This window comes from Cydia pomonella, chromosome 24 (assembly GCF_033807575.1).
Source record: "Cydia pomonella isolate Wapato2018A chromosome 24, ilCydPomo1, whole genome shotgun sequence".
In the NCBI taxonomy this organism is placed as follows: Eukaryota; Metazoa; Arthropoda; class Insecta; order Lepidoptera; family Tortricidae; genus Cydia; species Cydia pomonella.
The window spans coordinates 1,480,590-1,508,448 of NC_084726.1; the positions used below are offsets into that span (position 1 = coordinate 1,480,590).

The 27,859-nt window shown below is 36.2% G+C and overlaps 1 protein-coding gene across 1 annotated transcript in view; it reads right to left on the reverse strand.

Annotated features, from left to right (window-relative positions):
- Positions 1-461: 461 nt before the first annotated feature.
- The window catches only part of LOC133531045 (uncharacterized), a 452,747-nt gene continuing 425,349 nt past the window's right edge, over positions 462-27,859 (reverse strand). The window contains exon 3 of the transcript XR_009801437.1: positions 462-476. The gene's annotated coding sequence lies outside the window, so the exon portion shown is untranslated. The remainder of the gene's footprint in view (positions 477-27,859) is intronic.

A 27,859-nucleotide genomic window follows, 5' to 3' on the forward strand; every position in this document is an offset into this window, starting at 1 on the left:
CAATTTATTGTAACTTGTATTGTGCATTCTTCTCAGTAATTTTGTATAGATTTTTTTAATTCGTAGAATTATGAGTCGCTGGCGCCAGGATAAAAAGATAAGGCTTATGCTAAGCATATACAGTAGCATCAGTTGTGATTTGAACTTGATATATGTAATCTTATCACGTACTATTACTTGATAAATCGTGTACGTCATAGACCCAACGTTTTTTGTGTGTTATAGGAAGTTCTGGGAAACCACCATATCCATTCACGAACTATGCATAGGGAAAAAAAATGACATAAGACCCTGATTACCATTGCCCACACAGATCATCGCAAAACCATTGCTTACTCGAAAATAGAACAACATGTTTTATAGTATATGTACAGTGTTTTTTTTATAAATTTAGAAATAATATTTATTGTTACAACCACCACAAATATCCAAAAGTTTGCACCATTTTCTATTACCGTATTTGTTTTTGCGATAGCCTATTCAATGTATGCTGATATGGCTTTATTTAATGAAATATATTTTCAACAAAAATTGGGGATTTAACAATAATAAAATGTTGTGATAAATATTTAGTTAGTTTTTTTTTTAAATATTGCACATAAAAGAGTCAAAGTGAACCAAATCAAAGTGATAATATTTTAGGTTGTCAGATTTTATTTATTTTACGAAGTTTATCTATTTATTTTCAACTTATATTCAATTTACATTTAATTTTGTATATTGTTGATATATAGATTTAGATTTTTTGATAATAAATTTCCTTTGTATCATCAGTAATAAAAGTAATATTTATATTATTTTTCATGCTCTTAAACAATCCTGCAAACAGGAACCTTTACCTTTACTTTATATTAATTCTTGTTTGTGGGGTGGGTTTCTGTTTGCAAAACTACAAAATTCACCCTATTAAAATCAAAATAAATCTAGACCACTGTTATCTGTATATAACCTGTGTTTCACAAATAAAATATTACTTACTTACTTACCGTTTATTGTTTAAATATTAAGAGAGAGGTGTACATACTTTACATCAACTGGGAAAACAAAAGTTTAACTACTGAAAAGACTACCACTGCCAAAATTAGTAGATTGGTACGCGTACAATACAAAAAAATAAGTAAATGTGAAATAAGGTCAAGTGTTAAATGATTGAAATAAGGTAAGTATTTAATAACGGCTGTTTCGATATTAAAGACGACCATGACGCATCTACTCAATTCGATACCGGCCAGGTCTTTAATGGCTGTTAAATACCATTCCAATAAACACGTAATTTTAATTACTTGAATCAATTGGTAGGGCCGTTAGATATAACGGTTTTTTATCAATATTTGGTTAAAGATTCTTTATTCTCATAAGAATCACAAATTCACTTACATGAGAACATTATAAAACTAACATACATTTTGTTACTAAGCACCTTTTGGGACTCACAAAAAGCAATAAAAAACTTGATTAATTATAAAACTTAATTATATTTCAATAAATACATAAATATTTTATTGAATATTAAAATGTGTACCTATACAAACGACGTAAAACAAACATCGACCTTAATTCAGATCACTTTATACGTTTGAATAAATAAATATTTATATGGAACAATCTTTCATATATCGACCCAGTAAGCTTAATAAGGCTAGTGTTGTGGGTACCAGACGATATGTACCTATCATATAACATATTGGTAAAAACTTAAATACATAGATAACATCTATCTACTACTGGGATACTAAATATGACATATTTATAGGCCGTCTGCTGGAAATAACATTGCACAGCTACCTACCGTTTTATTAGGCAGGCGTCCGGTTTTTATTCCATAACTCAATACTTAATCCATCGCTTTCACTCAATAACCTTGTACATGTTAGATTTCATCAACTCTCAATAGTCCTTACACCCTGGCGGGTACTGCCTCTGCGTGTGCCCCACGGGCAACGGCAGCATCCGCTCCCTGTACCCCTTACATTTCATTTAAGTATCAAAAGGGCCTCTACGTGTTGGCTTCAGCTCCGCGTACGCCTCCCAAAGGTCCGGAATACTATTGTTCTGTGATGGGCAAGACATATTTATTATTTATACAAATATTATTATAATCGTTTCCTGTTAAATTCAAATAAAAACAAAATAATAATCGCCTAGTGTGTATCAACGTTGTATCTAATGTTATCCAGATGATGTCATTTATGGAAGCGAAATTTCTTTGAAATCAAGGCCACAAATGTCTCAAATACGAGGAAATTCTAAATAATTTATATTTTTAACTAGCCCTCAAAACTAACCCTGCTTACGAAGCTTGGGGTTCTGAGTTTAAACTCTGGCAAGGGCTTTTATTAGTTTGTTTATTGCCAATTTTTTTGTTGAGGTATGAACATTTTCTGTCTACATACCTATTATATATTTATACTTGTATATACCTATCGTCATCTAATTTACAAATAATAATAAATGAATATAAAATATTTATTTGGGTAAAGCTTGTTCTATGGGTTCTAGATGACGATATAAATATATACTCGTAATAAAGAAATATAATAGGACATTATTACGCAAATTGACTAAGTCCCACAGTAAGCTCAATAAGGCTTGTGTTGAGGGTACTTAGACAACGATATATATAATATATAAATATTTATAAATACTTAAATACATAGAAAACACCCATGACTCGGCAACAAATATCCGTGCTCATCACACGAATAAATGCCCTTACCAGGATTTGAACCTGGGACCATCGGCTTCATAGGCAGGGTCCTACTCACTAAGCCAGACAGGACGTCAATGTCGTGGGTATTTACAATTAAATAACAAAAAAGAAATAAATAAATAAATATTTTTCTGTCCGTACGCAATGTAACTAGGCAACTTATTTGCAATGTGTCAATATGTATATTATCTATAATTTATTTATCACAAAGAAATAACAGATGAGAGTAGATATGAGGGTTAACGACTGATCTGACATAGTGGGTGACTGCCTATGAAGCCGATGGTCCTGGGTTCGAATCCCGGTAAGGGCATTTATTTTTGTGATGAGCACAGATGTCTATTCCTGAGTCATGGATGTTTTCTATGTATTAAAGTATTTTTATATATTATGTAAATCGTTGTCTGAGTACCCACAACACAAGCCTTCGTGGCGTACCGTGGGACTTAGTCAATTTGTGTAAGAATGTCCCTATAATATTTATTTATATTCCTTACAACGTATCTTAGAACAAAAGAACCCCACGGCCCGGACCGTTCTAGCGAGGGTCTTTCTTTCTTTTGTTTTTGTTTTGATATAAAATAATTAGAATGTGTATAAATAGCTACTATAGCTAGCTTAAGATTGCAGTAAATTATAAAATATTAATGTAAAAACAAAAACAAACAAACATTATCCTTGCAATGCCCTAGGCTCATGGCCATGTGGAACTATTTATAATATTTTGTTTACAAGAGTATTATAATTAGGTACCATCGCAATAAAGAATTATTAATTGATCCTTCAAGTTGGCGCGCATTATTGGATAATCAGACTATCGGCTTAAGATACAAAATATACCAACTTAAACTACGCCCGCCACTTCGTTAATTTTTAATTTTAGGCCCCGTGGACTCATGATCTTCTCTTACTCATATCATGTTTTTTTTTATTTTATTATAGGGTTTCGTAGTCCAAGTTGGCAGAAATTTTGACAGCCCAGACAGTGTGAGTGTTATTTTAAAAGTCAAGCATCTATGAGACACAGAGATATTATACTTTCTATCCAAATCCAAGACAACAAATATAATTTACTAGCAGCAGTACACGTTATCGTGCAGTCCAAGTCACACATTTTAGAGATATAGTATTTAAAAAACAAGTTCGCGCTGTCCCTCTCACTCGCTACGCTGCGTTCCTGCTCCAACATCGCTCTTAAAGTACCCGTCATTACATGTTTTTGTGTTAGTCCGAGTCACACGTATTTTCGCCAAAATAGTGTTCCTCTAAATATCTGTACCTATGTGTGTTTCGATTAATGTTTATTGTGCGCTGAATAAGAAGTATAGAATCAAAACATTATTTGAACATTATTAGTACATTACGATACAAGTGCGATAAATTAAAACACGAGTTGCGAATTACCTATTCGCACATGTATCGTACAACGTTTTACAGTACATATGGCATTTTAAATGTTCGACACAGTAGCGTAATATGCTAATTTTCGCACTAGTGCTATAAAGTAGCATCATATGTACTGTAATAGTACATTACGATACAAGTGCGAAGAATAGGAAATTCGAAACGAGTGGCGATAAATTAAAACACGAGTTGCGAATTACATATTCGCACATGTATCGTACAACGTTTTACAGTACATATGGCCCTTTAACTGTTCGACACAGTAACGTAATATGCTAATTTTCGCACTAGTGCGGTAAAGAAGCACCATATATACTGTAAAATATGTTAAAACGGGTCACTCACGTATTTTAAGTCGAAGTCTGCGCCAAACCGTCAAAGCAAGCTCCTGACGACACTCCTCGGTACGGAGTGAAACATGACGAGCGTTTTTAACTTAAAATACGTGAGTGACCCGTTTTAACATATTTCATATGTCAAACATCTAAGAAATAACACTTTCACAGGCTTGGTTATCAAAATCGTGGCCAACTTAGCTTGGTCCTATCACTAGATCCTACTTATAGTGATCGCTACCCTATCCTATCTCTATCGGTACTAGACCCTACTCATAGTGTTGTGTTCCTGCCGGTGAGTAAGGTTGCCAGAGCTCAACAAGGGTGTGGCGTGTTAGGGTCGACAACGCAGATGTAACTCCCCTGGAGTTGCAGGCGTTCATAGTCTACGGTGACTGCATTCCATCAGGCGGGCCGTATGCTTGTTTGCACCGACGTAGTATAAAAAATACTAATAGCTTGTTTGATAGTAGGTTATGTTATAAAGTGTAACTTAACGTTTGAGTTCTTCTAAAACTTCTGAAAAAACAAAGTGAGGGAGTGGTATTATAAACGTTATATTTTATAGAAATTTCACGTTAATGATGACATTGCCACATATATTATCTTTGCATATGCCATGTAGAGTAGTTTGGTCCAACACTATAAAACAAATTTGGCAACGTCATGGCCTATTTTAAAACAGCTCAAATACGTCCGAGGTCCAAAAATAGAGTAATTCTGGTATGTCACTTATTTCCGAGCTGTACATGATTGTGGAATGCCAAAGCAAAGCGAAATTATTGCGGTACCGAAATAGACCCACAGTACCGAAATAGACAAAGCATAGCCCAGTATTTAGTCCATCGCTTTCACCCAATAGCCCAGTTCATTTTAGAATCCATCAACTCTCAAATAGTCCTTACACCCTGGCGGGTGCTGCCTCTGCGTGCGTCCCATGACACGGGCAAGGCCAGCATCCGCTTAGTGTAGTGCACATTTCATTAAAGTGTCCAAAGGGTCTCTACGTGTTGGCTCCGCGCACGCCTCCCAAAGGTCCGGAACACCATTGTCCCATGATGGGAAAGACATACAAATAATAATGATTATTATTATTACTAGCCTATATGATGTCCCACTGCTGGGCAAATGGGAGGCATGCCCTCGATATCCATCCATCTCGCTGAGCAATCTCCGGCCAGCCATGTTGATATGCGTCCAAGTCATCCCGCCATCTCCGCCTGGTTGGTCTCGCTGAGCAAGTGTTCCGGACTCCTTGACGATTTTGTTCTGTTTCCAAATATTGACCCATTCAAATATTATGTTTCTTGAATTGACACTAGACACAATCATAATTATAGATCCTAAAGAATGGGTACTGTTTTTCAAGCTAAACAATTTTATTGAGTTTTCTAGTAGCAATATTTTCCCAGCAAACTTAACCCAATCATGGCTAAAAATCGGGTTGTCCCGAACACTTCTGTACATCTGTAGGGCTAAGATGGTCGACTCTTTATAATTTGTTATTATGCCTGTCACGTTTTGACAAGTAGGTATTGAGTGACAATAAAACTTTTTAACAAAAAATAAAACCGACTTCAAATATTACCAAAAGCGCCATACATGTACCTATAACATTTGAAGAATTTCCTCGATTTCTCCAAGATCCCATCATCAGACCCCGACTTGGTGCCAACGGGACCATCTCGGGGTTATACCCGTTCGATCAAAAAAAACATTTGAAAATCGGTTCACGATTCTCGGAGATATCGAGTAACATACATACAAAAAAAGACAGTCGAATTGAGAACCTCCTTCTTTTTTGAAGTCGGTTAAAAATGCGACCATGATATCGCTGGTGGTCACCCTATATGGGCCAGCGGTGGAAGCATGGTTCCATTTTTATCACTTGTCACTATGCCCGTCACTTTCGCGCTTGCATACTTGTTAGAACGTGACAGCCATGGTGAGAAATGATAAACAGCCGACCATCTTAGCCCTACAGACTTTTGAAACTAGATTCGATGAAACTTTGTTTGACAACAGCCCAAAGCCCGTAAGGTGGGGGAGTTGTCCGGCGTACTTAATAGTGCAAACCACACACCCCCTGGTCACCCTATGGATCAAACTTTTAAAAAAGAAATCTGATAGTTTGACGAAAGCCCAAAGTCCGTGGGTGGAGGATTTACCCGGCATACTAATTGTAGCGGGTTGTAATGCCCACGCTTTAAAAGCTTTTAACCAGTGGACATTGTAAAAGATCTGAAAATAACACATTGTGGCAGAAAAGAGTTGTAGCGGGATACTTGGAAAAGTTTTAATAGATGACAATAGTTTAGAGAGACAGCCCGATTCGAAGAATGATTAAGACACGTTTAAGTAGGTACGATCTTTAAAATCTTTAAAAGATCGATATATGGAGTGTGGAACTAAGAGGAGTGACATCTCTTATGGTAGAACTGTTGCAAAAGTGTCCAGCTGTCAGCTATAAATAATAGTTCTAAATCTCTCCAGAGCAGCGCTAGAGTAGCTAAGAACCTAGGCTACGGAAGGTGGAGATAAGGCACGAAATCTCCATATACCAAAAAAGTCATCAAAAAACTTTAAATAGGTGGCGCTACAATACCTAGAGTACTTGAACAAAAAAATCAAATCATACACAGACCGAACAGAACCTAGGCGCTATTGACGGAGTGAAGTGCGCTGTCTATGATTTGATTTTTTTGTTCAAGTATTCTAGGTATTGTAGCGTCACCTATTTAAGGTTTTTTGATATATCGGTAGATCAATACCTAAAGGACATGTTAAAATTGACGTTTATTTCGATTCCGCTGTGATCCCAATAAGATCTATCTACGATATTTCTAACGTCAAACATTGGTTGCCCGAATCGAGCCGTTTCTGTCAATTATACGACATACAAACGATATCTAAATGAGAACTTATCTAAACCAGAACTTATCGCTATTGTATTTCATTCTTCGAATCGGGTCGAGAGTATTTTTGGAATGAAGTTCCTTATCGCACGGGTACGGGTTTAGGGATGAAGGCTAGGCGAAGAAAAGTGTAAGAATTTTCCGTCACGAGTTTCCGTCATGACCATTTCTTAACTTCGTTCCAACGTAGTGTTCCATAAACAAGAACATGAACATGAAAATGAACTTGAACATGTTATGTGAAAAGTAGTATGTGTTACATGGTAGCAAAAATATTTACCACAGACCACATCGCAGGTGAGTCACGGTTTATGCTAGTCATTTATTCGACATAATTGTGTTCGAACCGGATTTCCACTCCAGAGGTGTTATATGCGCATTACCGACCCTAACACTCCGCACCCTCGTTGAGCTCTGGCAACCTTTACTCACCGGCAGGAACACACCACTTTGAGTAGGGTCTAGTGTTATTTGGCTGATGCTTTTTGTAAGGTAGAGGTACTTCCCCAGTTGGGCTCCGCTCTAGATCTGGAATGACATCCGCTGTGCTGTGCCCTACCACACAAAGCGAGATGACATTCACAGTGCACATACCTCTCTTTTGGTCGTAGTTTAATGACATACCCGGGTCTGAGCCTTTCTTAACATCGTTACAACTGAGTGTTCTACGCCACTCACGCAATTTTTAAATACCAGGACTGAATAAGGCGCCACTGCAGCCTGTGGATACTTGCTATATGGATTAAAAAAAAACATGATTACAGCCTAAAAATTCTGCATAAAAAAAGAACAAAGATATTGTGATTTAAGGTCGTTTGGTCTTACAATAATTATAAATTGTGCAGCGAACTAGAATAAAGTGTTGACAAGTTAAACAACAAATATACATCTAGATTCCAGTATCGCTAGTGTACATTTATTCGATAGCGATACGTGAAGTACGCATTTGGGTTAAGTCTCATTTTGTATGGGATTTAGAAACAGCGCGCCAAGCGGAACGTTTTGGAAACTGAAAATCTCATACAAAATGAGACTTAACGCAAACGCGTACGTCACGTTACACCATCAAATAAATTTACACTAGGGGTACAGATTTAAAATTTCATTTTCACATCACCTACTCGGAAATGGGCTTTTTCTTATCTGCTGGGATGGATCAACTTATGTAACAATCCTTGTTCACTAGGGACGGTAAACATGATGAAGACATTGAAAGGAGAGTGAATGCTGGAAATCGTGTGAATGGGGCACTCAACGCTTTTATGAGCAGCCAGAAGGTGTCGCAAAAAGCACGGTTGGCTGTGCATAGAGGGGTGTTGGTGCCTACACTTATGTATGGTAGCGAAAGTTGGGTATGGCAGAAGAAACATCAGAGTCAAGTGAATGCAGTGGAAATGAGAGCGTTGAGAAGTGTGTGTGCTGTAAAATTACAAGATAGAATTAGGAACAGTGTGATAAGGGAAAAGTGTGGACTGAACGAAGATGTAGTGACAAAAATTGAGAAAGGTATGTTGAGATGGTTTGGACACGTGGAAAGAATGAGTGAAAGAAGGTTAACAAAGAGAGTGTATAAGGGAGAAGTAGAAGAGGGAGCTGGAAGGGGTAGACCTCGGCGGACTTTCTCTGATCAAATCGGGGAAATCCTGAAGAAAGGCCAGGTCAAGAGCACCCTAAACCGACGAGCGTGTATGAGGAATGTCATGAAAGTGAAGGAAGCGAAAGAGGTATGTCAGGATCGTAGCAAGTGGAAATCCGTGGTCTCTGCCTACCCCTTCGGGAAATAGGCGTGATTATATGTATATGTATATGGGATTGTAATGTATAAATACATAGAAAAAACCCATAAAGCAGGAACAAATATACGTGCTCATCATACAAAAAATGCTCTTACCAGGATTTGAACCCGGGACCATCAGCTTCATAGATTACATCATTTTTAATCTTTTGCAATAGACGAAAGATGTTTGCAAAACGTATTCGCGAATATGTGTCACAAATCTAATTACAAGATATTTAAATTAAAGATGATTAGTAGTTGTAACCGTTATCTCAATTATCATCAAAGATTAATTTATAGTAGAAACCCCAATGACAGTCATTTAACCCCACTTGACCTAGTCCCGGTTTTCCTCTAAGTTTCCCGTGAGGAAAACATTTTGCACAAAAGTCGGTTTTGCGAAATCGCGTGGAAATATGCGAATATCCTTGGCCGATCACGTGGAAGTTATGTTGGTTTAAATCTACAAATATGACGTTACAGGAAAAAGGTACCGTGACCCCGATTCAGATTTAAATAAATATTAAGATTTTAGGGTTCCGTAGTCAACTAGGAACCCATAGTTTCGCCATGTCTGTCTGTTCACGGCTTTGCCCCGTCATCGTTAGTGCTAAAAAGCTGCAATTTGGCATGGACACATAAAACAATCATGGCGACAAATAGTAAAATAAAAAGTACAAAAAAAAGGTACTTCCCCTATGTACAAAAAGTTTCTTTTTATAATAAAAAAATCGTTTTGATCCTTTAGTGTGTGGATGTCTTTGGATTGGTATTTTAAAATAATAGGGGTGCCCATCGAACATTTTTTGAAAAGGTGAATATTTTCGGAAATAATCCCCTCTAACTTTTGAACTATGCGTCCAAAAAATATGCCAGAAATTGTGAAACAATATTTATACATTTGAAAAGTTACCATTTATTAAAAAAATTTTTTTCAATATGCAGTAAGTTAGTTTTGTTTAAATAACAATTTAAATTAAATTTAATAATCGTCACGAATCGTACCTGGCTCAAATGTCCCCATCACGAGACCATAAAACGGGACTCTATTACTAAGACTCCGCTGTCCGTCCGTCTGTCCGTCTGTCACCACAGTTGAAAATTTCACAGATGATGTATTTCTATTTCCGCTATAACAACAAATACTATACTCAAAAGTACGGAACCCTCGGTTGGCGAGTCCGACTCGCACTTATCCGGTTTTTTATCTTATGCTAGTGCATGCGAAATGAACTGGAAGTCATGCGTGAGACACCCCAATCACCATGACGATCGTAAATGTCGTATCAAAACCAATTTAAAACCATAAATTGTTAAATTGGAATCGGCTCTCCTGTACCTGTGTTTGTGGGACAATTTAACATACAACGCAACAGTGTTGCCAGGTGCGCGGAAGAGAATTATCGGATTTGAGTGTCAAAATTATCGTAACTTTGAAAAAATTATCGTAAGTCTATCAAAAAGACAGTACCCCAAAAATTGCTTGCAAAATAAGCTTAAATTTCCCATATATAATAAAAAAAATGCAATTTTAAAAATAAGTTATATGTTTGTGTATTTTTGTGCTAGATCCGAACGGTTTACAGAACATTTCAACGATTTGTCTTACACCAAGTAGCCGAATACCGAAAAGGTGCTAATTTTAAACTATTTCTGAGGGACAGTGTTGTGGGGTGGTTGTTTCAAAACTAATAGACTTCTTTATTGTTCTTTATATCACTAACGTAGATTTATAAGTTTTACTGTGCTATGTACTAACACTAATATGAATTGTATTATTCGAAATAAAAATATTTTAAATATAAGATTTATTTTTTATATACATAATATTTTTTGCAGAAATCGCAAAGCGTCTGGGTGACGTAACTGGTGACCGAAGAGCGGCTTCCTCGCACAACGTATCAGCATTGCGATACAACGAGGAAATGCCGTCAGCATCCTGGTATAAAATCTGGCAAAGTGTGGAATAAAGCAATTACTTCTGGAACTATGGAGATTTATAAGTTTTAAGATAAATATCCAAAAAAATACCAAAAAACCTTATCCAAAGTGGCCCTGACCTGGAAGATGCCCGGAAAACGAAAACATAGGCGCCCTAAATCTACTTGGCGCCGTTCCGTGGAGCAAGAGTTGGGTGTATTGGAGATGGGGTGGGAGGAGGTTACCCAAGCTGCCCAGGCCGCGTAGCCAACGTTACAATCGTTCACGCTCCGAAGCGTATCGTAGCTATCTCTCTCTATCACTCTTTCATATTAGTGCGACTGTGACAGTTGCGTTTCATTCGCCACGGAGCGTGAACGATATGCACGTTGGCTACGCGGCCTGGACCGGAGTCAGTGGAAGAAAATGGTTCGAGCCCTACACTCCAGCAGGAAATAACAGGATGGAAAGACGAAGAAAATAAACAGGAACTTTGTTTTTGTAATCAGTCAAAAACATTTTCCCATATTTTTCCCTAATAACACCTAAATCTCACTGATGTTATTTGTCAGCGCCATGTAACGTGATATTATATTAACACATTATATTTCACCTTATATTAAGGGCTTTACGTCAACCCTTTTGTATTTTAGTCTTTTGTCTGTGGTATTTGTAATTTTAGCCAGTCAGTGACCGAAATTGGACTTGGACTTAGGTTATTAGCAGAGATTGGACAAATTAGCGTTATTGCTCGCAATAATGTGGATATGACTCAAAAGTGATTAAAAAATTAATCATTTAATTATCAGAAAATTTAGAAAAATTACTGATTATTTTTTTTTATAAATCTCCATTATAAGAAATCTTTGTATTATTTATTGACTAGGAATCAAATGAAATTTTAGGTAAGAAATTAAATAAACGCTGCCAGAAAGGGTACCATAATGCATGAAGGTGACCTGGGGAGCATTTTTTATTTATAAGTTTATTTTAAGTTCTATTATATTTTAGTTTTAATATTAATGATTAGTTTATTTATTTTGTTCGTTTTTTTAATTATATACTATGTTACTAGATTAATAAATACATCCATTAATTGTACAGAAATAAACATAAAACAGTTCGAATTGAAAAAAAAAAGATTATTTATTTAATCAATTTTGGAGTTATGTCCACATTATTGCGAGCAATGACGCTAATTTGTCCGATCTCTGGTTATTAGTGGCCTAGCAACAATATGGTATGGTCAAACCATTTACTTTTTATTATAGACGTCCTGCATTAGCAATTTAGTGCATCAAATTTCAAATACTTCAAATTTTGTGTACTTTTTAATTCCATGTTAATTTACATTGTATTTTTTTATTTAATGCATGTTAGTTTTAAGATGAAATGTTTTTAAAACATGTGTCCCGCCGAATTTCTTGCCGGTCCCATATTGGGATACCCTTTTATAATTTAGGAGGAATTTAAATCTTCTCGGGTCAGAGGCTGTAGGGTTAGAGCAGGCGTAGCTTTATTCGACGTTCATAAGCACATTGAAAATGCCTACTTGAAAAATAAACTATCTTTATTTTTATGAAATGTCTAAAACATTTGTCATTCTGGAAGATAATTTGAGAACTGGCCTTACTAGGACTGTCTTAGCAGTGTCAATCTGACATATTTGCTAACTTTTGCGTAACTTACTTTCTATATATCTCGCTCACACTATTATGCTTTTTGGACCCGGGTACGTCCTTAAACTACGTCCAAAAGAGAGGTATGGGCATTGTGAAGGTCATTTCGCTTTGTATGGTAGGGCACAGCCAGTGGATATCATTCCAGATCAAGAGCAGAGTCCAACTGGAGAAGTACCTCCACCTTACAGAAAACAGCAGCCAAATAACACTAGACCCTACTCATAGTGTTGTGTTCCTGCCGGTGAGTAAGGTTGCCTGAGCTCAACGAGAGGGGGCGGTTTAGGTTTGGCAATGCGCATGTAACTCCTCTGGAGTTGCAGGCGTTCACAGGTTACGGAGACTGCTTACCATCAGGCGGGCCGTATGCTTGTTTTGCCACCGAAGTAGTATAAAAAAAAATTCTAGCCGAAAAATATCTAGAAGAAAAAAAAAATTGAAACTTTTTTTGTTTTGATGCGGCAGGTCGTCCAAGTCGTTCAACCCTCCATACAAACGCCAAAAAATTTTCGCGACAAAACATTTTTCTTCTCTTTCTTCCTAGTCAAAACATGATGCTAAATATGCCCTTAAACAGATCTCCACTATTTTTGTTACAGCCTGTACCCCTAGTGTAAATTTATTCGATAGCGAAACGTGACGTACGCGTTTGCGTTAAGTCTCATTTTATATGAGATTTTGAGTTTCCAAAACGTCCCGTTTGGTGCGCTGTTTCTAAATCCCATGCAAAATGAGATTTAACGCAAACGCGTACGTCACGTTTCGCTATCGGGTAAATTTACACTAGGGGTACTGTTCATAAATTTTTCTCAAACTTGCAATGAAATGTTGACATGACTTACTTAAAATTAGGTCCGCAAATACTAGGTTTACGGTGCGATGGGTGAAAATATGTAACGGAATTTCATACAGCCTTACACACCTAGGCCTATAAAGCAACCTTCTTTTGTTATTAAACGTCAAATTGTGACACAACGTTTTGGCATTCAATTATCAAATAGTAGTCGATTCGTAATTTTTTTTAGGTAGTAAACCTACGAATTACGAAGTAACCTACGAAGAGAGTTACGAGCGGTCGAGTTGAGCTGGAGCGAGGCCAGAGGACGAGCTGAAGATAGGAAGGCGTGGCGCGAGCTTGTGAAGGCCCTTTGCACCTCTGGGGTGCTTTAGGACAACAACACAAACCTACGAATAACACAAATTGACTAAATTTTTTATATTTATTTATTTCATTGTAAGTTAGAGAGAAGCACTATAGAAATCTTGGCGAGAAACGGGGCTACCGGCCGCGTATCCCCATGCGACCACGCGACGCTCGGCCGTCTATGTCTATATCTACTTGGCCTACAACCCTTTCTTTCCCGGCCTCTTTAGTAATGTACTATTACGCTATAACTTTTTGACTAGTTAGTTAACCGCCATACAATGATAAAACCTACTTACACCAAAGTAAATTATGACATTTTATAGAATTAAAATATGTATATGATATGACCCAAATAAGTTACTCAGAAAATTGAAATGTAATAGTAATCTTATACTCTGCAGAGTTTGCAACGTTACATAATAAACGCCGTGTGATTCGACCCAATTCTCGTGGTTTATGCTTATATACAATCATAACAATATAATATAGATCCTATGTGCTCAGTTTTAAGGCTCTAATTGCCTTGTTTATGGAAAGACGGTAAAGAATGGTATAATCTGGAAAAACGTGATGTACACGGACGCATTTCTGGTTTAGGGATTTGTGGTAATAAACCGTACCATGCTGTATAATTTACAAGATATAATTTTCTTAGTGGTAAATGAACACAGAAGCGCTGGACTTCGTACGAGGTATCATTTGATATTCACCAATCGCTTTTCGGTGAAGGAAAACATCGTGAGGAAACCTGACTAATCCCAATAAAGCCTAGTTTACCCTCTGGGTTGGAAGGTCAGATGGCAGATTTAATTTTAAGGACAAGTTGCCAAAGCAGACCCCAGGCTCTCATGAGCCGTGGCAAAATGCAGGGACGTGTGACGATGTGTGATAAGTTAACACAGACAGAAGTGTTATGAAAAAAATCCCTATTTTTACTTCGTATGAGTGTAGAAGAGATTAAGGTCATAAAAAAGGCGATTCACACGTTGATACTTCGCAATGCAACCGTGTGTGGAGCGATATACATTTAAGAGGAAAGAGGAAGGGGAAACGTAGTTCCCCTTTGCATCTCTGAATTGCATCATACTCATAAATATCATAGGACATTATTACACAAATTGACTAAGTCTCACAGTAAGCTCAATAGGCTGGTGTTGTGGGTACATATAGTAAACGCCCCTATGATGAGACTGGCACCAGTAATGGAATGGTGTAGACAAATCCTGTAAAACAAGTATTTACCATCAGTTTTTAAATGCTGGCAACATTTTACCATAAACAAGAGCCAAAGAGCTGCTGTTTAATTTTTCATTGGTATTTGTTAGTTTGAAAATTAATGGCGCCATACATACCATGACGGGAGCAAAAACCCTAGTTTTAATTTGTTAATAATATTGAAACCAATTGCAGTAGCTTTCATTAAATACATAGAAAACATAAAGGATGAATAGGACATAAAACTTTTAATGCATAAAGCAGTAGAAATTTTACAGGCGTGGGTGAAATATCAAAAAACCTCCAAGTTTTTTCTTAAATGTCCCATGATTGGTGCCGTTAACATATTTATGAATACTTAAGTATTTATCCATGATGTATATTGTTATTGTTAATAAATAAATATTAAATGTTAAAAAAAGTATTTAAGTGTATAATGTAATGATTATCCAAGTATTTCATATAAAAAAATATAAATATTATAGAGACATTCTAACACAAATTGAAAAGTCCCACGGTAAGCCATGAAGGCTTGTGTTGCTGGTACAACGATATATATTCGTACTACTACTCCGTTGGCTCAGCGACCCAAAATGAGACTTGACCTCCGACACAAGACACTTTTCTCGGACCTGTGCGACCTGTCGCCAATTGCCGACTCGAAGCTCGCGCAGATCCGCCTCCACCATGTCGCTCCAGCGATACCTAGGGCCCACAGACTCCGTTGGTTGGGCCACCTCGAGAGAATGGACGAAGATCGGAACGTAAAAAGAGCGTACCTGGGTCGCCTAGCAGGAGGACGTCCTACAACGATATATATAATATACAAATACTTACGTACATAGAAAACATCTATGACTCAGGAATAAGTATCTGTGCTCATCACACATATAAATGTCCTTACCGCTATTATACGTATTATTATTAGGCTGTTGTATTTATAAATATTGCTATGTGTTTTTCATGTCACTATATGATATTATAGTAAATGTATTGACTTGTAAAAGAGCCCTCTAGGCCGACTAGCAGAATCATTTTTTGAATTTAGAAGAATTTGGCTAGTCCTTCGTCGTTGTCGCGAACGTATTGCGAACCAGCTAATATTTGCCAACGTCATGGAGTAGATGGCGCTAGTAGTCACGTTTAAGTTAAGTAACCGCTTCTAGGTTATTGGGATTTTTTGACGGAAGTTGAGAGGGTAGATGAGAACGACAGTAGGAAAAAGGAGGTTGTGTGCGAACAAATCGACGCGGCAGTGATATTTGCTTTTAGATCAAGTCAAGAACGTTCTTATGGTGTTATTAGAATAATGATGTGTCTCTGGTATATTGTGACCAACGTTATCAGTACTCAGAGTGAACAGTGATCCAGGGAGGCTAATATGAACTTAAGGTAAACTTTGTGTGAGGAATGGGGTCACTATAAGGGGAGGTTTGGAGGCGACTATTAAGCTCAAGAAACCAGGTGGATAATCATGTGATACTCATGTTATATGTAGGTAATAAAGTCGGACACCAGCACAACTCATATCGTCATCTCACTAACATCCAGGCCTCGTATAGGTATGTAGTACATTTACATATCGCTTTCCAGTATACGTAAAAGCATTAGCTCATTCGATAGGTTAATAAGTATGGTGAGCTTGACGACAGTCGTTCAATACTAATCTCGCACATTCTTAAGAATCAACAATGGCCTTGCATTTACAAATTCAAATTTCAGAGTAGTGTTAACCCCTGGACTTATGACAGTTACTTGGCAGACCAAACCTTTGCCTTATGCCAACTGGATGTTGTTTTTGTTGAAGGGTTAAAGATTTATAGCTTAAAATCTTAGCAGGATGATGTACGATTTACTGAAAACGCTTGGAGTTTTTTGTGCATGACTTGTGGGAAAATCTGCTGCATTTAAGAGGGAAGTATACGTGCTTGTCCATACGAAAAGAGAAAACTTTTTTACACAGCTAAATATTTTCCATTCTTTATGATTTTGACACAATTAAAAACTAGGTTTATAGGTTTCATTTTTCTTTTCAAAATTTGCGTTTTTTTTTTTTTTAACGCGAATCCTATAATGGAATTGTCTCTTAAGAGGGAAGAATAGCTTTGCTATCCTAACGAAATAACAGTACTTTTTTGATAAAAACTATTTCTATAAAAATATAAAAATTCCATTCACTAACTAAATCTTAACAAATCACTTTGATTTTGATGTCTATCGCTTTAGCGTAATATATTCTATGTTAATAGGTATCGCTTAAAAAAAAAATTATACATTTTTGGATTGCAAATTTTGAAAAATGGAAAACCTATAAACCTAGTGTTTCGTTGCGTCAATAATATACTAAAATAATATGGAAAATGGAAAATATTTAGAAGTGGAAAAACATTTTCTCTTTTTGTGGTATACTTCCCTCTTAAGAGGGGGTCAGCCAGGAATTTAGCAGAGTATAAAATATATAGCGCGCTACGCTAAACGTGCGACGAAAGATATGGTCGTCCCGCGGGCTTTTACCTTTTATTTCAACTATTCTGGATAGGATTTGTCTATTTAAAGCAACATTAAAGCTTATTAAATTCTACATGAAAGTCCCAGATATCTTTGCGGAATAAATACATTTTGTTATAGAAAATACTTGCTGAACTCAGATTTAGCGCTTTACACTTTCAAGGAGTATTTTCTTAACACATTCGCTACTAACGTTTTCGTAGCGCTACGCTCGTAGCGGTCCGAGCGTTTTCCCGCTTTGTAGAGGAAAGCGACTACGAACAGAGAACCCGCCAAGCGGGTTCCCGGTACGCAATGTGTAGAAAATTAGTAGCCTCGTAAACCGTTGTCAGAGAGTTTGTACTCGGTCAAAATATAGCCTATGTCGCTCGCATCATACAATACAATCGTCGTCGCCCTCATGTGGCCTTAATCGTAAACATAAACGGCTCAATTTGAAGAATGATTAAGACACGTTTAAGATCTTTACAAGATCGATAACTAAACGACGTGTCATAATTGACTATTTATTTCGATTCCGCTGTTATTCCAATAAGATCTATCGACGATATTTCTAACGTCAAAGTAACATTGGTTGTTTATTTAATAATGTTTTTTTTTATTTTTTTTTATTTTTTTTTAATCTAAATTTTATCTATGAATTATATTCATTAGTATTATATATGGAATAATATTTACAACATCAATAAATTGCTCTGATAATTAGATTAAGATAATTATATGTAATACTGTCTTACTATTCATAAGTGCTTGTTGCTAGGCCTACATGAATAAAGTATATTTGAATTGAATTGGTTGCTCGAATCGAGCTGCTTCTATCAATTATAAGACATACAAACGATATCTAAATTAGAACTTATCTAAACCAGAACTTATCGTTATCGTATTTAATTCTTCGAACCGTGCCGATACTTGACATTGATAGATTGATACTTCACGTTAAAGTAGGTGCTGCCCCCTACAGTTCACGCAGGCGAGCTTGCGCGTTGTAGATTCTGCTATCTTGTGGCGTAAATCTTATATTTCTGTGATCTCGGTAACGGCTCTAACGATTTCGCTGAAATTTGGTATATGGGGGTATATAATCGATCTAGATTAGTCTTATGTTTGGGAAAACGCGTTTTTTAGAGTTTTCATGCGTTTTTCTTTCGATGCAGAATATGGTCGCTAATTTCGTGTCGCCGGCCACTGTCCGTCTGGCCCAGCGGGTTAAGACGCAGACGGCTAGAAACGAGTGTTACGGGTTCGAATCTCGCCCGGTGACCAACTTTTTTTTTTTTATATATATGTTCAAGTTTATATATTTTTTTTAATTTTTATTGTTTTAGACAAATTTAATTTAGTAAAAAAATTTAGTTAAGATTATCACCTATACACCACCATATTACAATAAATAGTTATAACCCAGTCGCCTAGGTACTATTCACTTAAACTTGACATTTAAATTCGTGCCAATAAACAGAGGGCTCTTGTGCTGCCCCCTACAGTTCATGCACGCTCCCATGGCCTTCGCCATATTGCAAATTACATTGATATTTATTTATTATACTGGCATGGAGAAAGTAAGTCACTGTGTTCTCCGTTTAATTATATTTCCATTAATAGGCTTTATTTTTTAATACGTGGTGGCAAACAAGCCTACGGCCCGTCTGTCTCCGTAGCCTATGGACACCTGCAACTCCGGAGGCCGATCCTAATACCACACCCGTTGAGCTCTGGCGACCTTACTCACCGGCAGGAACACAACACTATAAGTAAGGTCTAGTGTTATTTGGCTGCGGTTTTCTGTAAGGTTGAAGTACTTCCCCAGTTGGGCTCTGTTCTAGATTTGAAATGACATCCGCTATTCTGTGCCCTAGCACACAAAGCGAGATAACATTCACAATGCCCATACCTCTCTTATGGACGTAATTTAAGGACATAACTGGATTCAATAACAGGTCAAATACCACTACATTCCAATTTCTATTAGCATTACGCCGTTCTCCAAAGATTTTTGAGTGACGAAATCGAGCGCTCGAAATTCAACAACTTGCTTGGGAATTGCTTTAATCGTTAAAGGAAGCGTATTTCAAAGACGGACCAAGGACATTTACCGATAACTATAGATTTTTCGGGTCCACTGCCTACGCCTATCAATTAACTGATAACACTGTGTTGATCCCATTCGCCCCCTGTGGGGACAATTACCCGTCTGCAGGCTCAGCGGGGAGAAATTATCTCAATTGAGGGGCAAAATGCGTCAGTTTTTAGATAATTAGCGATATAACACAATTACTGAGAAAAAATTACACGTGGTTGAAATCATTGGTCTTTGTTATAAATATATCCTAAAGAATAAAGATCGGGGCATTTATTTATGTGAAGAGCACAGATATTTCTTCCTTAGTGGGTATTTTCTATGGATTTAAGTATTATGTATATTTTGTACATCGGTGTTTAAGTACCCACAACACAAGCCTTCTTGAACTTACTGTGAGGCTTAATCAATTTGTGTAAGGATGTCCGTTACGAGTAATATTTATTTATTTATAATATACATACTATATTTTCGGATTAAATAAATATAATAGATGGATAGAATACTCTTAGTAAAACAATAATAAATATTCTTCCACCAAAAACGTCACTTTTGACACTGATAGATCTTCTTCTTCATCTTTTGACGACCGGTTTGGCCTAGTGGGTAGTGACCCTGCCTACGAAGCTGATGGTCTCGGGTTCAAATCCTGGTAAGGGCATTTATTTGTGTGATGAGCATGGATATTTGTTCCTGAGTCATGGGTGCTTTCTATGTATTTAAGTATTTATAAATATTTATATATTATATATATCGTTGCCTAAGTACCCTCAACACAAGCCTTATTGAGCTTACTGTGGGACTTAATCAATTTGTGTAATAATGTCCTATAATATATATTTTTTTTAAATATGGCTTCCATCAAATCTATGATGTTTTGCCAATGTTAAGTTTCGTTGTAAGTTTTAAGTGTGTTCGTAGAACATGACGTTGTTCGGTAGTTGCTTTTAGTAAAGAGATAGCTGGACTTTACTAAAAGCCACGATGGATTGCCGGGTGTTGATTAAAACATGGTTAAAACGCGTTTCAAGATTAGTTTTTCATTAGCTGCACACTTCCACGATAGTACTGCATCTGTATCGTATCTTTGCGACATCTTATAAGCATTGTTTCGAATTAGGCCGTCATTCTGCATAATATTCCCAAACAAAAACTGATTTTCCCATAGCCACGCGTTTTGTCTTCATTTAAAATATAACCCGATTTACTGTTGCGTCTGCGCATATAGAATAAGGAAGATCTCAACATCTGTCAGTTACTTAGTATTCAATTCATTTGAAATTCTGATGTTATTTGTCCCAGTCGTCTAGGATATGTCCACAATATGTCAGACTACATTTGGGACCTGGAATTACAATTGTAAAAATAGTATTTTTCTTGTTTTTGATTCTACCGGAGTCTAGTAAATAAAGAAGACTGACAGTGCTCATACAACGCAGCAAGATTCGTAAGTTTTTTTTTTCATTACACTTGCTCGAAAAAAATCTTATTTCATGCAGGTATACGGAAGGACAAAGGCGTGTAATGTTCCCGCAGGAGTTATGGATTGTAAAAAAAGGAGGGAGTTGTAGCTATAAATAAGTTTTATTTTTTGTACAAATAGGTACAAATAAGTTTTACTTTTAAAATACTGATGTTTATAATTTATTTTTATTGTTTATTATGTTAAAAAATGTTTAATTAGATTAATTTAACAGGCGCTTAAAATATTTTTACAGAATTTTCAATCGCGGCTGAACGTCGGATAGGTCCTGCTTTCGATGTCTAACCTGTTAAATATGGCGGACGAAAGTTTGAAATGTCACCGTATTTAAGAATTATTTCGCATTAAATTTAGTTTTTTCTTCGCAAGTATGATGAACTTCAGGTGTAAGAATATTGCAAGCTCGAGTCTTTAATCCACTCCAGCCTGCGGCTGTCGTGCATCAAGTACCTCATATATAATATTTTGTGAAAATAATTGAATTTGTTCTAGTAAGTATTCTAATAGTATCTAAGGACCTCGTTTGCAAAATTTCGCTTTCCCCCTTCGTTGTATAATGTACTATTTTACATTTTAGTTACTTGCTTATGATAACTGCCATCCAAAAGCTCGTAATTTGGAATTTTTTATTTGAAATGCTATTTCAAATTACCTGACAGCAGTTAAGGATGACTCACGCTAGAACGGCCCGGGTCCAGGCTGAGGCAACCGACACTACATTTTCTATGACAGGTGACCGGTGATAACGTGATGCTTTGTATAAGTAACAAAATATCAGTTTTAGTAGAAAGGGTTTATTTTTTTTGTAACTATGTGTAAATATTGTTTTTTGTTTACCGTACAGTTAAAAATACGCAGAAAATGAACATATTAATTTGGTAAGATGTTCACATTAAAATTGAAATTTAATTTTGGTGATAATTTACTATTTTTGGTGGTAATTTTTTTTAAATAATAAATTGTACTATATCTGGTGTCAGTTAAATACCACCCTATAATAAATACATACATATATTATACAATCATAAATAAAGGCAAATTATGGCAGCGATAGGTATGGAAAAATATATTCACACAGAAATATTGAACAAATACTATAAATTTCAAGGCTAGTTATACATGCAAAATCGACTTATTAAGCTAGTTAAACATTACACCTATTTTAAGTACCTAACATTACTTGTAATGTTAGTATTGTATTGTAATGTTGACAGAAGTGAATATTATTTTTCATCACACTTGCTCGAAAAAAATCTTATTTCATGCAAAAAATACTCCCTAGGAAATTTGTTTTTAATTGACGTTCATTAGACATTTAAAAAATAGTTTTTGTAAGTTGGGAGCGGTATTAACTGATTTTGTTAGGTGGCAGTATCGTTTTAGCGATTTTAAAGGACAAATACTTGTTATGAGGAATAGAAAATATAGACTTGTGAAGTAGTCTATTATGTATGTTCTTATATTAGTGTTCATGAATGTATAAATTACAGATAACAGTAGAGGAGTAGAAAAATAGTAAAACCGCGTAAGCGAGGAACGCGTTGTTGTATGGAGGTTGTCCGTCGTGAATATTCACTAGTCTCTGATAGGTACTACGCATTACGCGTGACATAAAGGTGTGTTCGAAAACGTAAAATATCATGTCAATTTGATTTGAATCGCAATATTCGCAATTGCTGAAATATGTGAGTGAAAAAACGACACACTCACATTTAAATCAAATTGATAAATTAGTTTGAGCTTTTGAAAATGAATGTTTGCTTAGCAACATTTTTTTATGATAATCCACGTGTAGTCCTGTTTTTCGGATGTTTTTCATATTGTTTATCAAACAGACACGTCTTCAATACTACATTTTTTTCTGAGAAATTTGTTTTTCATATATTATAATGTCATCTGCCTACATATTTACCTACTGCTTTATTTAGATTCTCAAAACCGTTTAACTTCTGCCCGCAACTTAAGGGGCCCACTGGTTAGCAGTTCGCCGGACGATATCGGCCTGTCAGTTATTCGTAAAAGCTGACGCGAATAACTGACAGGCCGATATCGTCCGGCGAACTGGTAATCAGTGGGCCCATTTAGTTTTGCGTGAAATAATGATAATTGATAAAATCGATCCGATCGATTTTCAAAAATTTGTGTGTTTATTCATAACCTTTTTATAAAAATAAATACCCAGTTTGAGTTTATATATTTAAGTTTATAAATCAAATTTTGAACTCGGAAATCTGCAGCAGGACACCCTGTATAACCACTAAGGACCTGTTTCACAATGTCTAAGTATTTGATAGCTAATTAACAAATAAATTAACTGCCAGATAAAACTTCCTGCAAAACTTAGCACTTTCTCTACCAATTAAACATATTTGATTATTATACATGCGCGTTGCCGACCCTAGCACCCCGCACCTTCGTTGAGCTCTGAGGGCCTACCGCGAACCACGTTCGACGTGTTGCCTCCCTGTCACACTTAAGAAAGAACTAACAAGTGCGACAGAGTGGCAACACGTCGAACGTGGTTCGCGGTAGGCTCTCTGGTAACTTTACTCACACGCAGGAACACAACACTGAGTAGAGTCTAGTGTTATTTGGCTGCAGTTTTCTGTAAGGTGGAGGTACTTCTCCAGTTGGGCTCTGCTCTAGATCTGGAATGACATCCGCTGTGCTGTGCCCTACCACACTAAGCGAGATGACATTCACAATGTCCATACCTCTCTTTTGGACGTAGTTTAAGGACATACCCGTGTCGAAAGCAGGCTTAGGTTATTCATAGCTTATTCAGGACTTTACGTGGACATTGTGAAAAAGGCCCTTTTTATTAAATCGTATAGCATAATTACAAAAATAGGCAATTAATTACATTAAAACTATTCGTTAGTATTTTAAACGTTAACATTCAGGGTGCTTATCCAAAGAGATGCAGCAGATCCTGTGGTGGCCCCTGGTAGTAATACAGGGGGTAGCGCTGGATAATGTGTTCTATGGTCCGGTCCTCTTCGCCGCAATCACACCGAGCTGAGTCCCCCCCCCCTCCCCCTCCGTCAAGAAAAAAAGGGGCACGGCCGATGTAACTATTTTTGCACAGATGGGGGTGCAAAAATAGTTACATCGGCCGTGTCCCTTTTTTTTCTTGACGGAGTGGGAATGCATTTATGCACGGTGTGTAGGACTCGCCGCTCCTGTTCTTAGTCTATTATAAATAAATAAATAATAAATAAATATTATAGGTCATTATTACACAAATTGACTAAGTCCCACAGTAAGCTCAATAAGGCTTGTGTTGAGGGTACCTAGACAACGATATATATAATATATAAATATTTATAAATACTTAAATACATAGAAAACACCCATGACTCAGAAACAAATATCCATGCTCATCACACGAATAAATGCCCTTACCAGGATTTGAACCCGGGACCATCAGCTTCATAGGCAGGGTCACTACCCACTAGGCCAAACCGGTCGTCATTATATTGAGCCGATACCATTGTTTTCTCTGGAGGTCAAAAGGGCTTCACAGTAACAAGACTAATATTTTCTATATATAGCACCAGTTTAACCAAGGGAAGGCTTTCATTAGGTCGTCATTAACGCTAATGAGGCTCGGATTACGAGGTTGTGCGGATTACTCTGACTTTACTTACTGTCAGAGGCTAGTTAATAGAGAAGACTGGTACCCTTTGCCCAATATTTCTACGAAGTTTATCTGTATAAATTATTTTTTATTTTTTCTTCTTTATTATTTTGTTTACTGCACCTGTAATATGTAGCAATAAAAAATTCTTATTCTTATTCATATTTTTAGGTATCCGTGGAGATTACTGTATTGTTTTTTGTGTATTTGTTATTTTCGTGATATAAATATATTTGATATTTAATTTAACGTGACGAAAATTGTCATTGATGAAGATGTTGTACTGTTATTGTATTTTAGTTCTACCGTTTTACTAAAGCAATTGTTCTTATGAACCTCTATAGCCTTTTTCATACTCGAAGGGTAGGGTGACATTTGTTTTTTTTTCATTCCATGCCATTAACGTTTCAGACCAATCCTTTTTTTTTAATTAACTTGAATCCCAAGAGGATAAAAAATACATATCTTCGTAGCGTAATATATCTCATTATAATAGACGCAAATCACCAAAATATACTATTACATATTATTATGTTATAAAAATGTTGATATCGTTGAGTTTCATTACATGAAACGGAACTCAATTGCAATCGAGTTTCACTCTAATTATCTACTTATTTCAGTCGCATCCAATTGGCTACTTGACTGTTTTGTGTAAATAATGTCAAACGATCTTGATTTTCCTGAGGATCAAATGTCTATATGGGACTCATGGCATTTAAGCAACACAAAGACCAGAAATGAGAGTTAAAGTCTGACGCTCGCACTCGACGATTGAAACGCCTCTAACAAAATGATAATGTATGGAAGATCAAGTAAATTGCCATTTTGACCCTGAAATATTGCGTTTATGTGTATAGTTGTTTTAAAATTTATTTTTCAATAAAATGTAAGGAATCGAATGGTACCATTTTCTTTTCTATTTTTGAAAGACATAAAAAAATTTTTTTTAGATTTCGGAGCCTTGTATTTTTTTATAATCTCAATAAAAAAAATTAAATTCCTATTTTTTATAATGGATGGCTCATTTTTTATCCATTTAACTAAATTTTGTTATAATATTCAACATGTTTCAAGTACCCAATTGTGAAGTTATGATTAAGTACTTAAAAATCGTCACAATAGGATCTATTATATATCCTTTGCATATTTAATCGAGAATCGGAAAAAATCGTTTCTAATTTGCTTTAACACAACCCTATAATTGCTTTCTGACATGTGTCAGCCTACGCATCGAGTTTGAAAAAGATTATTTATTTTATTTTAGTATATGGAAAACCAACAGCGCTATATATATCTAGAACTTCCAATAGAATTACCGAGCCAATTACAGGTTCTTACTTATAGAAATAATAATTATAGCGCCACCTACAACATAGATGTGGCACGCGGTGTTGTGTGTAGGTTGTCAGTCTTCTGTATTCGCTAGTCCCTGTTGCTAACCAAACTCCTTTAATAATATTACGTATATTCAAAGGAATGGTACAAGACGATTAGAATCAGTTTGGGATTTGTCATTTCTCAGTATATGTAAACTTGTGATGTTTTAATACTAGTACCTATAGCATCGTGAGATATTTCGGAGAAATCAATAGAACTTAAGAGGATACAGGAGCTGAGATTTAAATATTTTAGGTGAATATATCCGTCTCGCTAACGGAAACGGCCCCTAAAACTAGTGCGATAAGGACAACGCCAGGTTACAAAAATCTCAAAAAACGATGTTTCGTACTCGACTGTTTCCACCTCACAAACTAAACCAAATGTAACGAACCAAATGTCTGTTTTAAATACCATGCTTCTCTTTGAGGCCTAGTAAATTAGGCCGTTTTTGCGAATATTTGAAGTACTCTAGCGCCTTAAGAAAAATAAATATCAAAAAAAGCAAAACAGTCCGACATAGATATTAATAATAATAATCTGTGTTGAAAAAACATTGCTCTAGCTTCAAAAACCACGGAAGACACAATCGAGTACGTTTGTATGGAGAAATGACCTCTCCTGTCGCCTCTTAACTAACCATTTTGGCTACTAGTTTTCTATATTCCCGGGAATTCCCGGTTCTCACTATACAAACTCACTCCCGGGAGCTTTCCTTAATTTTGGCTCAGTGACCCAAAACGAATCTTGGCCTCTGAAACAAAAGCGTGTCACCTGTCCCGTACCAGTTACTGACGCGAAGCTGAAGCAGATACCTGGGCTATAACCGCGAAAATTGAAGTTCGTCAATCGCGGGCATTTTTCTCTGTCACTGTAATTACTCGTACGTCATCAAAAAACATCACAAAATATTGCCGGTAATAAAAAAACACCCGTTTATATTGAGTATGAGTTGAGTACATCTCATTACTTGCAAGCTGCATGCATTACATTTTTAAGGTCTGCGATTGCAAATGAGTTTCTTTATCTATATCATTAGAGTTCCGTGGTTGTTTAGCCACGTACGATGAAATGAAAGTTAAGTAGGTAGATAAAAGTATGAAAAGCCCTTACTTGTATGTACTTAGGTTTAAATGTTGTTACCCATGATTTTTTTGAAGGGAAAACTTCTTTAGGCGCTTTGGGAATTTTTTGACATGGGACAAAACCAAACCAAAAAACCACCTTGACCTTCTGGCCGTTCTTTTTTTAGGTACGTAGCACAATCGGCTGTTGAACGGACGGCTCAGTTGGAATAGAAGACAGAAATAACAAGCAATTTTACCACATTATCTGTTTGGTTCAAGTGCATATAACAGCTGGGAAACTACAAAAAAATATATGCCTTCCCGAGGGGATGCTCAACCATATTTTACGTATTTGTAAATTGTCTTTACTTTTCCTTTTATTTTACTATTCCTTTTAGATTAATTTTATTTTACATACATATTATTTTTCCTTTACATTTTCATATTTGTTTACTAATTATTACATTATTCTTTATTCATGTTTGTATTGCTTTACGATGTGCTGTTAGAACGTGTTCCTCTGTAATGTTTGCATGTCTGCACGTAGACTGAATACACTGAAATTTCGTTTTTTACCTATATGATCTGTATATGTATAT